Source organism: Drosophila takahashii, chromosome X (assembly GCF_030179915.1).
Source record: "Drosophila takahashii strain IR98-3 E-12201 chromosome X, DtakHiC1v2, whole genome shotgun sequence".
Classification (NCBI taxonomy): Eukaryota; Metazoa; Arthropoda; class Insecta; order Diptera; family Drosophilidae; genus Drosophila; species Drosophila takahashii.
In genome coordinates this window covers 25075982-25088372 of record NC_091683.1, presented here as the reverse complement: position 1 = coordinate 25088372, position 12391 = coordinate 25075982, and the positions used below count along the sequence as shown (strand labels likewise).

Below are 12391 nucleotides of genomic sequence, written 5' to 3'. Positions count from 1 at the left end.
AAATCGTTAGTGGGCGATTGTGGGCGTTGGAGGGGGCGTGGCACTCTGCTGAAATAAACTTGCGCTGCGTAGGAAGCCCAAGAATATGTGTGGGAAATCTCAACCTTCTAGCTTTTGTAGTTTTCGATATCTCAGCGTTCATACAGGCAGACAGACGGACAGACGGACATGGCTAGATCGACTCGGCTAGTGATCCTGATCAAGAATATGTACAGTTTATAGGGTCGGAAACGCTTCCTTCTACCTGTTACATACTTTTGCACGAATCTAATATACCCTTTTACTCTACGAGTAACGGGTATAAAAATAGTCATTGGTGCTGCAACAAAATGTTATTATGTTATCCCACAAACAAAGCTGTCCTACTTACGTATTTCGTGCACCTTATTTAGTGACCCGACTGCCAACACCAATTACACTATGCAGCGTCAAAAATTTACCTCGATGGATGCTATTTTTTGTATTCGTTACGAATTCCCAAGTTAAACTGCGTTTTCCAAAAAGTTCCCCGACGCAAAGATTCTTAGCAAAAGGACCTCAAAGTTCGAAAAATGCTGAAATTGGCCTACTTTCCAGAGCTCTCAGAGGCAAATGGATGCATGGTTTGATTCGATGTTAAAGTTTTTTAAAAGATACACTCTTTATCTTTCGAACCCCATACTTAGAATAATTTTAGGATTTTTTAAGGCAGAAATGAATTCCAGAAAACATAGTCAAAAAACTTAAAAACATACAGCTGCGGTCATAATAGTAGTAGTGTTGCCGCTCTGTGTTTTTAAAAATTTGATGTTGTATCTTTTTTTATCCAATTAGTCTAATAGTAAAATTATAATCAATACAATATTACCAAGAAAAGATCAATTCCAACAAAAAACTTTTAAGGGGTTATATACCTTTTTTGAGCGAAAAAATTGAGGGAACTTTGGATTTTTTTTTTGGTGTGTAGCAATTATTTCATGACAGTGAAGTTATTATTTATTGATAGTACATGTTTTTATCGAAACAACAAACTTTTGTTCTTGAAAAAATATGAATAATTAACGAAGTTATGGCAATTCTTTCGGAACCCTTTTTTTTTATAGCGGTTTGCGGTGACCACGATGGAAGTCCAGCAGGTCAACTTATATCAAAAAACCAAAAATTTTTAGTTAGTATAGTATTATATCCAGTTCGTGAACGATTATTTTTAAGAATATTTGCTTTTTTCTGCATACAGTAACAATTTTTCCAAAAAAGTTGATTTTTCGAGTTCTAAAAATCTTATTAAAAAATTCTGATCTGCGAAATTAAAATTGGCGCATAAAAACTGAATCGTTCACGAACTCGGCACAATCATTACGAATAATTTAAAAAAAAATTGAAGAAGATCGATCAAATAGTTCTTGCGCAATCGTGGTCACAGCGAAAGCACTTTTGGAAAAACACGACTTTGAGATAATCGCATTCAAAGTTTTACGTTGACGTTGCAACTATTGAAGTCGAGCGCGTCAAAACGCTGTTTTCCTATCGAACTATTATTCGGATATGTATGAAAATTTGGGAAGATGTTCTCTAGGGGATGTACTTTAGGATTCAGCAAAAAAAAAAATTTGGTTTTTTTAAAAAAAAAAAAGGTATATAACCCCTTAAATACACAGGGCGGCAACACTACTACTAAATATCCGACTTAAATATCCTCGGTGGGCAGTGATACCTTAAGAACTGGAGTGAAAATGGATGACCAAGACATATGTACATAACCTTTAGGTGAATCTGAAGAAATCGCGGTCTAAGGAGGATTATCTATTGTAACTTTTTTCACGGTCTTAGCCGTTATAAAACCTTTAATTTTTATTTTTTTAAACAAAATCGTAGAAAAGGATACACCAATAATGCACGCATTTTATCATCCTAACCGGAATACAAGTACTAAAGAAAATGTAAAGAAGAAGAGCTAAGCGACGCAGTCAAAAAATATTTTTTGCATGCGTCTAATTTTTTGCAATTCTAATCGCAATACAAGTACTTAAAAAAATGTAAAAAAAAAGTGTTATGCGCCGGAAAAAATCGAGAGATTTTTTTAAAAATATTTTTTGTCTGCGGCGCATTAATTGCATTCCTTGAACCGCGATTTCTTGTACTTTACTTTTATAATAATTTTATAAGACAAGCATATGTTGGTCATCTACAGTCATTCGAGTTCTTAAGGAATCACTGTCTACCGAGGATAGTTAATTCTTAAGATTCATTTTAAAATTGTATATGTTGGTTATCCATGGTCGCTCAAGCTCTTCAGGAATCACGGTCCATCGAGGATATTTAATTCACGGTTGTGGGGTCTGGGTTGCTATAAAAACAATTTCACATTTTTGTCGAGTTTTTTCGAACGCCTCTTATTTTGACAGCAAACGGAGAGCCCATATGTTTTTATAGCAAAATGTCACAAAACACCTCAAAATCCTAGAAAATGCTACTTTGTTTTTATAGCAAAACACGCAACTTTGAAATGCAATTACAAGAGAACCATGCATTTCCGCCGATAATCTTCTGCACGTAAATTCCTAAGAAATCGCGGCCCATGGAGGGTAATTTTTTCGCGATTTTTGGGGCACAGGCCCCTCTGCTAGACTATTACCGGAAAATTCAATCTAACTCAACCACACGAGGAGGTGGGCGCATTCAAAATTTTAAAGTCACAGCAAAGTTTAAAAATCTTCATTTGTGAACAGCGTTTAAAAATTAAATAAAAATATTTTCTTTTGCAATGCATTTTTGATCCAAAGACACCTTATGTCCTTAATTTTTAGGACACCCATCAGGCTTTTGTGAATTGTTTTGGAATTTTTAAAATTGTTTTTTTACTTCCTTCACAGTGACGATTCACAAACAGTGCCCAAACCTGTCACTATTTTACGTAACTCATAACTATTTTTGAGCACAAGTGACCCTTGCTTTAAAAATATTTATTTATATCTACAGAAGGCGACAACCCGTGGACGTCTATAATATTCAGTTCGGAACTCTAAACGTAGGCGCCGCCATCTCATTTATCAAGGGCAGGCAACTGTCACCGTCACTTTTTTTTAGCTCTGCTCGGGTTAAGATTGCTCGGGTTAAGTCAGATTGGACAGTGAAAAAAGTACGTATGTGCAGGTGTTAATTTTTATACTATTTAACATTAATGCCAGATTGCATTTAGCGAATATTTGGTCAGAAATATTCATCGGGTAATATGGAGAACCACGACCATCTGATAACGATGCGAGTGAAGCAGTACATCGAGGAGCACAGCGGTGAAACCCACCTGTATGTGGATCAGGCGACCAGGGAGTTGATGCAAAAGTACCCGGAGTACTCGCGACGCGAATTTGAACCCTTCAGGCAGTTGGTACTTCAAGCATTCTCCATAGTCTCCGATAGCTACAACTTGGACATGGTCGAGGCGCCACCAAGTAAGCCGCTGGCTGCCAAGCCCATCAGCGAACCCATCGATATATCCATTGGGGAGGACAACGACGATGACTCCAATACCAGCACCACCAACGGAGATGGGCAACCAGCTCCACCGGAAGTTCAGGCCAATGCTCTAAAACGCCTGATGGAAGATCTGCCGGAGACAACGGCGGTTCCCAAGAAAACAGCTAAATTGAATACTATTCCAGGCTCGGGACCAGATTCCGCACACGAATTTCCACCAGGTGTCGGTCATGGGGGTGAAAATCATCACTCCGAGGACGCCGAGGATCATGGTAATGCATCCAGTTTGGATCAGCAGCTGCATCCAAACCAAAACCAAAACCAAAACCATGACCGCCCGCGGAAGTACAAGAAGACGCTGAAGATGTACCACCCCAGGCAAAGTTTCTGGGACATTGGCGGCATGGAAACCGCCCTGAAGGAGCTCTGCCAGATTCTGATCCATATCAAGTCGCCGAAGTCATACTTTCACTTGGGACTGTTGCCCTCGAAGGGTATTTTGCTGCATGGCCCGCCAGGATGTGGCAAAACCTTTCTAGCCCGTGCCATAAGTGGGCAACTTAAAATGAGGCTGCTGGAAGTGCCGGCCAAGGAGCTGATTGGTGACATCTCCAACGAGACCGAAGAGCGCATACGCGAGGTCTTCGAACAGACCATTAACTACTCGCCTTGCGTGCTCTTCATCGACGACATCGACGCCATCGGTGGCAACCGCCAGTGGGCCTCAAAGCTGATCAGCAGCTGGGATAACCTAAGAGCCAACCAGTTTGGTCACTCCGTGCTGGTCATTGGGGCCACCACGCGTCCCGATGTCCTCGATCGTCGCCTACGTAGCATTGAACGCTTCGCTCACGAGATCGCCATACACAAACCGTCGCGCAAGGAGCGCCGTAATATCCTGCGCATCAAATGCATGCGACTGCCCATTGATCCGAAGCTTAACTACAATAAGGTTGCCGAACTAACACCTGGTTATTCGGGCGCTGATCTGAAGGCCTTGGTCGCGCGCGCATTTTCCGTGGCCGTAAGGCGTAGGTCCATGAAGAAGTTCCGTGAACTGCGCGATGCCAGAGAGAAGAACATGATCACGGTTATTTTGGATGACGATGAGTCCGTCGAGGGGTCAGGCGATGACGAGATCGACGAGGCGGATGGTGACAAGGAAAACACCGATGATAATGACAACGCAGGGGGCGACACACCCAACACTGAATCCCCCAAGAAATCCCCCACCAATGGCGAATCACCGGGAGAACCAGTGGACGAAAAGCCGGAGGCCGTTGAGCAGGAAGCGGACTCATCCGACGACGAATACTACGAGCCCATGCTGGCCGAGCTGATCAACTTTGTGGACCATCCTCCCAAGAAGTTTGCCGATCCAAATTTCTGCATCACTCTCGACGATTTCGTGAACGCCATCAAGGTAATGCAACCTTCGGCCAAAGGCGAGGGCTTCATCACTGTGCCGGACACCACCTGGGATGATATTGGGGCACTCGAGAAAATTCGCGAACAACTTAAGCTGGCTCTCGTGGCGCCAATTAAGTATCCAGAGAGGCTGGAACGCCTGGGATTGAATGCTCCTTCGGGAGTTCTGCTCTGCGGTCCGCCAGGTTGCGGCAAAACCCTTCTGGCCAAGGCTATTGCCAACGAGGCTGGCGTCAATTTTATTTCCGTCAAGGGCCCCGAGCTAATGAATATGTATCTTGGCGAAGGCGAACACGCTGTGCGTGCCTGCTTCCAACGTGCCCGTTACTCGACACCCTGCGTCCTCTTCTTTGACGAATTCGACTCCTTGTGCCCCAAACGCTCGGATGGGGGCGAGGGAAATAATTCTGGCACTCGTATGGTTAACCAATTGCTGACCGAAATGGATGGCGTCGAGGAGCGCAAGGGTGTTTACATCCTGGCGGCGACCAACAGGCCGGATATCATTGATCCGGCCATTCTGCGTCCCGGTCGCCTCGACACCATTCTGTACGTTGATTTCCCCGATCAGAGCGAACGTGCCGAGATCCTAAAAGCCATCACAAAGAACGGAAAGCGTCCTCTGCTGGCAGAGGATGTAAGCCTCGAGAAGCTGGCTGCCCAAACAGAGGGCTACACTGGCGAGGACCTGGCAGGACTAATTAAACAGGCCTCCATGTTCTCCCTGCGCCAATCTTCAAGCGATGACAAATTCAAACTAGACGATCCATGCTTACACAGTCATCATTTCAAAGATGCTCTACAAAAGTTGCGCCCCTCAGTTTGCGAACAGGATCGCAAAAGCTACGATGAGCTGCGCCTGAAGTACGCTGGGTACGCTTAGGGTACCCAATGGGAATTGCGAGGACTAACATATGATTTTCAATACAAAACCGTAATGTTACCCAATAAAAAAAAATAATAATAATAGAGTATGATTTACTATTTACCAAATATGAAATGATAGGCATAATAATAAAAATGTTTTTTTTTGTTTTCTAATTTAAACATAATGTTTAGATCATATACATACCTAAATCGTAAGCTTAAGATACTTTAATAACACAGGTACACAGCCAAAAATGTCCACAAACCATTTCTAGTTTTCCATAATATTTGGGTGCTCCTAAGTAAAAGTCCCATACTAACTTATGTCCCATCACCTACAGGTTCCGCGGTATAGCTAAGAATACAAAAATCCGATGTTTGCCGACAGTTAGAATTATGTGGCCGATAAAATTTGACTTACCTTGAATATTTTCGCTGCAATCTACTCTCACTACATCACGGCATTCCTAAAAAATAGTCCCCAATGTGAACCATTGCCCATGCCCTTGGAATTCGACGCCAAAGTTGAAAATCCCAAAATTGTAGTGATTTTTCTGATGAAAAAAAATTCTGAGGATTAAATCTTGAATGGAACTAATTTTAACTATTCATTGTATCTATTGTTCATTGTGTGCTTTAATTTCGGTTTAAAGCGTTTTCATGAGGACGTTTTATTGGATTTCTTATACTAATAAAACCGATTTTTTGATTTCATTATCTACTCCTAAATGTTGTCAAATTTTGAATAAGTCATGGCAACCTCTAGAACTAAGAAAATATATACGTTCACTGAACATACATAGAGAAATGTATATGTTTAATCCCATTCTGTAGGATGCCTTGACTTATTTAAAATTTGACAACATTTAGGGGTAGATAATGAAATAAAACAAGAAATGAAGCTAGCTTCGGCCAGCCGAAGCTTATATACCCTTGCAGATCATTCCTATTAATTAACAAATCGCAAAAATGTTCAATTTTCTAATATTTCTCATTAATTTTCCGATCGTTCCTATGGCAGCTATATGATATAGTCGTCCGATTTTGATCAAATTAAAATTGAAATTCGGAAATATTTAAAAAGAGTCATATCCTAGAGTAGAAGATAATACAATAAAAACCAAAGAAGCTAGAATTTATTTCCTATTACTTTTCCATTAATTTTCCGATCGTTCCTATGGCAGCTATATGATATAGTCGTCCGATTTTGATTAAATTAAAATTGAAATTCGGAAATATTTAAAAAATAACATCCCCAAAAGTAGAAGGTAATATTTCAAAAAACACCGAAGCTAGAATTTTTTAAATTTTTTTTTTTTCCGATCCTTTCTATGGGAGCTATAAGATATAGTTGTCCGATCCGGTCGGCTCCGACATATATACTACCTGCAATAGAAAGAAGACTTTTGCGAAAGTTTCGTCCCGATAGCTCAAAAACTGAGAGACTAGTTTGCGTAGAAACAGACAGACGGACAGACGGACGGACAGACGGACATGGCTGGATGCTGATCAAGAATATATATACATATATATATATACACAGAGAGAATTCTGACGTTCTCATCTGAGTTGAAAATGTTCTTAAAAATATAAATGCCTTTTTATACCCTTGCAGAGGGTATTATGATTTCAGTCAGAAGTTTGCAACGCAGTGAAGGAGACGTTTCCGACCCCATAAAGTATATATATTCTTGATCAGCATCACTAGACGAGTCGATCTAGCCATGTCCGTCTGTCCGTCCGTCTGTCCGTCTGTCCGTCTGTCCGTCCGTTTCTACGCAAACTAGTCTCTCAGTTTTGAAGCTATCGCGATGAAACTTTCCCAAAAGTCTTCTTTCTATTGCAGGTAGTATATAAGTCGGAACCAACCGGATCGGATAACTATATCTTATAGCTCCCATAGGAACGAAACGTTAAAAAAATTCTATCTTCGGTGTTCTTTGAAATAAAACCTTCTACTCTTGGAAATATTATTTTTTAAATATTTCAGAATTTCGAATAAAATATTTTAAAAATCGGACGACTATATCATATAGCTGCCATAGGAACGATCGGAAAATTAATGGGAAAGTTACACAGAAATAAATTTTAGCTTTTTTGGTTTTTATTGTATTATCTTCTACTCTAGGATATGACTCTTTTTAAATATTTCCGAATTTCAATTTTCATTTTATCAAAATCGGACGACTATATCAAATAGCTGCTATAGGAACGATCGGAAAATTAATGAGAAATATTAGAAAATTGAACATTTTTGCGATTTGTTAATTAATAGGAATGATCTGCAAGGGTATATAAGCTTCGGCTGGCCGAAGCTAGCTTCCTTTCTTGTTTAAGTTCAAAATGTTCTAAATGTGCTTGAATTAAGTTAAATTGGTTCTTAAAATCTAGTTGAGCTTAGAATGTTCTTGAAATAAGAACGAAATGTTATTATTTTAGCACAGGGTTCTTAAATCAAATCGATTTTGTTCTCAAAAACCACAATCCCTCAAAATGTTCTCAGTTTGAGAACAAAAAGGACTAAAGAATGAACAAAAATTAAGTTGCATTTCAACTTAAAGTGATTCAAAACTCTATTCCCTAATTTTTATGGATTTCCTAGAAAGCGTTAGGATGTTTTCGTTTGACACCTAGCACGCATTAGGCCATTTTCCTTAGCTCCAATACGACCTTACCATTAGATTTGCCCTTTTCGTCTTATTTATAATTCCCAACTGGGTCTAGCCCTTCATGAACCAAGGCCAAGTCAGATATTGAGACTTAAAGACTTTTTTCTGGCTTAGGTCTTTAATAAACTTCCGCACCTTTATAAGGTGTAGGATGAAGTTACTTTTGGAAAAGGTAATTGGACAACTACCTTAATATTACATATAAATTACTTTTGATCCTAAATGACTCTTATCTTTAGCTAAAATTAAATTCAAAATGCTATAGAATTGAGAGCCAAATGTTCTGAAAATATAACAAATGAACTTATTTTTGTATCCATTTGATTTAAAAATGTTCTTGAATTAAGGACAAAATCAACTTGAAAAAAGAACGAAATGAACTCAATGTCGGATTATTAGCTAACACCATTTCGTTCTGATGTTGAGAACATTCAACTCGAAATGAGAACATTTGTGCTTACCCGGTTTTTAAGAACGAATGTTCTTGATTTGAGTGCAATGTTCTTAGTTTATTTTCTCTGTGTATATACATATATATATATACATATATATTTATGGGGTCGGAAACGTCTCCTTCACTGCGTTGCAAACTTCTGACTGAAATCATAATACCCTCTGCAAGGGTATAAAAAACGGTTTTGTTAGTATAATAAATCCAATAAATCATGAAATCGCTTTAAACCGAAATTAAAGAATACAATAAACAATAGATTCAATACATATTTAAAATAAGTTCCATTTAAGATTTAATTATCAGGATTGTTTATTCATCACAGAAATTCTCAAAATTTTGGGAGTTTCAACTTTGGCGTCGAATTCCTAAGACATTGACAATGGTTCACGATGGGGACTATTTTTTTGTAGTGCCGTGATGTATTGAGAGTAGGTCCTACCGAAAATAATAAAGGTTAGTCCCATTATATAGGCCACGTAATTCAAAATGTCGGCAAACATCGGTTTTTTGTATTCTTAGCTGTACCGCGGAACCTGTAGGTGATGGAAAATAATTTTGTATGGGACTTTTACTCAGGAGCACCCAAGTATCATGGAAAACTTGAAATGGTTTGTGGAAATTTCACAAAGTTAAATTTTGTGTTCCTGTGTTATTATTTGAATTTTTTATAGTTATACCCGTTACTCGTAGAGTAAAAGGGTATATTGTATTCGTGCAAAAGTACACAGAGAGAATTTGCATTTAAAATTTGTATGGAGCGTTTTACTTTCTAAAATTTTTCGACCCTTTTTTTGCACCCAAAATGTTTTGTTTTTAGTGTTAAAATGTTTTGCTTTAGAGTGGTCGTTTAAAATGTTTATTTTCATTTTTAAAATGTAGGTAAATATTTTTCTGTTTGCCTTGTATTTTTTCTCGAACTTAGAAAAGCATTCTGCCACGAAAAAAAATTAATGTGGGCATGGCTCAGAGGCAAAAGTGCTAGGTTCTGGTACTATTTTGTGCTCGGGAGTACCAATTTAAAATCCCGCTTCACAACACGTTTTATTTTCGTAATTAGTAATCTAACATTCTTTCTAATACAATATTGTTAGGGAAATGTTAATTATGCGTCTTTAAAACTTTTTATTTACTCTACCTCAGCCGGTTTTTGAACCGGGGTCCTCTCGCTTCGTAGTCAGACGTGTTATCCATTGGGCCATCGCGCCATGTAACGCGCGAGTGTTTTAGTTCAAGTTAAATATAAAGTTAACTCGTTCAAGCATGCTCAAATTTAAAATGCAACTTTTGACAATATGTATGGGGAAATATTTATTTTCTAATGTTTACTTGACCAAATAATTTTAAAACGTTTTCGTTTCCCATTTAACTTTTGCATTGCAGAATTTTTTTTTGATTTTTCAAAATTTTTGTATTTAAATAGTTATTTAAAATCTCACGTTTTAAAATTTGTATGGAAAATTTTTTTTTAAAAACTTTTTGTATTAAAATGACATTTTAAAACGACATTTTAAAAAATCTTTTTTTCTCTGTGTATGTAACAGGGAGAAGGAAGAGTTTCCGACCCTATATATATATGCTAGAATGCTAGAAAATGCTAGAAGGTTGAGATTTCCCACACGTATTCTTGGGCTTCTTACGCAGCGCAAGTTTATTTTAGCCGAGTGCCACGCCCCCTCTAACGCCCACAATCGCCCACTAACGATTTTAAAATGTGTCTGGCGCCCATGCCTTTAAAGATTTCCGAGAAGTATAAATGCAATTTTGTTGTGTATATTTATACCTATCAAAGTGCAGAAGACATTTTTCAAATTGCATCATTAATTAAAAAGTTATGCGCAATCAAAAAAAGGTTGTATATCCATCTCCCTCGCACTCCCTTTAGCCGAGTGACGGGTATTAGATAGTCAGGACACGAACCCGACTATAGCGTTCTCTCTTGTTTTGTATCTGTAAATTGGCAAAAAGTTATTCAAAATCAAATATAGATTCCGGTGTCAACAATCTAATAAATCACTTTCCGGCCAATTAAAATAAATTAATTTTCACTTTCCTTTGTCCTGGACAAAATGCTGATTGTTTTAATCGGCCAAATATAATGTTTTTTAAATAACATTTTTTATTTATTAGACTAGACGACTAATAATTGATTAAAATAAGTACTGAATTTATCTATTCTTTCATGGGTAGCTGTTTTTTATACCATAAAAACTCAAGCAATATTTTAGTCAGGTACAAGGTACATTTATGTATAAATCTATGTACAAGTTTAAGGTAGGGCAACAGTCTGTTAACCATATTCGAGGCATGGCATACTTTTAGGCAGCTGGCAAAAAGCTCCATACATTTTATACCCGTTACTCGTAGAGTAAAGGGGTATATTGTATTCATGCAAAAGTATGTAACAGGGAGAAGAAAGCTTTTCCGGCCCTATAAGGTATATAAATATTCTTGATCAGGATCTCTAGCCGAGTCAATCTAGCCATGTCCGTCTGCCTGTCCTTCTGTTTTGGGCTTTGGTCTGTTTTAGCAGAGCGCCACGCCCCCTCTAACGCCCACAAGCATTTAAACGATTTTAAAAGGTGTCTAGGGGCCACACCGTTAAAAATTTCAGAAAAGTAAAAATTCTGTTTTATTGTGTTTATCAATACGTAAATGTAGAAATGTAGAAATAGAAAATCGCACCATTCGTTAAAAAGTTATGAGCGATCAAAGTTTTATTTCACCATCTCCCTCGGACTCCCTTTAGCTGAGTAACGGGTATATAATAGTCGGGACACCCGACTAAAGCGTTCTCTCTTGTTTTATTTCATCTCTATATCTGTGAATATTTTTGATACAAGGAAAAAACAAGAGAGAACGCTATAGTCGGGTTGGTGTCCCGACTATCTAATACCCGTCACTCAGCTAAAGGGAGTGCGAACGCTGTGTCGGGTTGGTGTCCCGACTAATAATCGTAACTCAGCTAAAGGGAGTGCGAAAGAGATAGATATATGTTGACAATTTATAAAGCGTATAACTTTTTAATGAATGGTCCGATTTGAAAAATGTCTTCTACATTTCGATAGGTATAAATATACACAACAAAATTGCATTTATACTTCTCGGAAATCTTTGAAGATGTGGGCGCAGGACCCATTTTAAAATCGTTAGTGGGCGATTGTGGGCGTTAGAGGGGGCGTGGCGCTCGGCTAAAATAAACTTGCGCTGCGTAGGAAGCCAAAGAATATGTGTGGGAAATCGCAACCTTCTAGCTTTTGTAGTTTCTGAGATCTCAGCGTTCATACAGACAGACAGACGGACAGACAGACGGACAGACGGACAGACGGACAGACGGACAGACGGACATGGCTAGATCGACTCGGCTAGTGACCCTGATCAAGAATATATATACTTTATGGGGTCGGAAACGCTTCCTTCTAGCTGTTACATACTTTTGCACGAATCTAGTATACCCTTTTACTCTACGAGTAACGGGTATAAATATAAAATGAATGGAATTTAAATTAAACAAAATCCA

At 38.4% G+C, this 12391-nt stretch overlaps 1 pseudogene; it reads left to right on the top strand.

The window, feature by feature from the left end:
- Positions 1–2964: 2964 nt before the first annotated feature.
- LOC108060962 (nuclear valosin-containing protein-like pseudogene) lies at positions 2965–5848 on the top strand (annotated as a pseudogene).
- The last annotated feature ends 6543 nt before the right edge of the window (positions 5849–12391 follow it).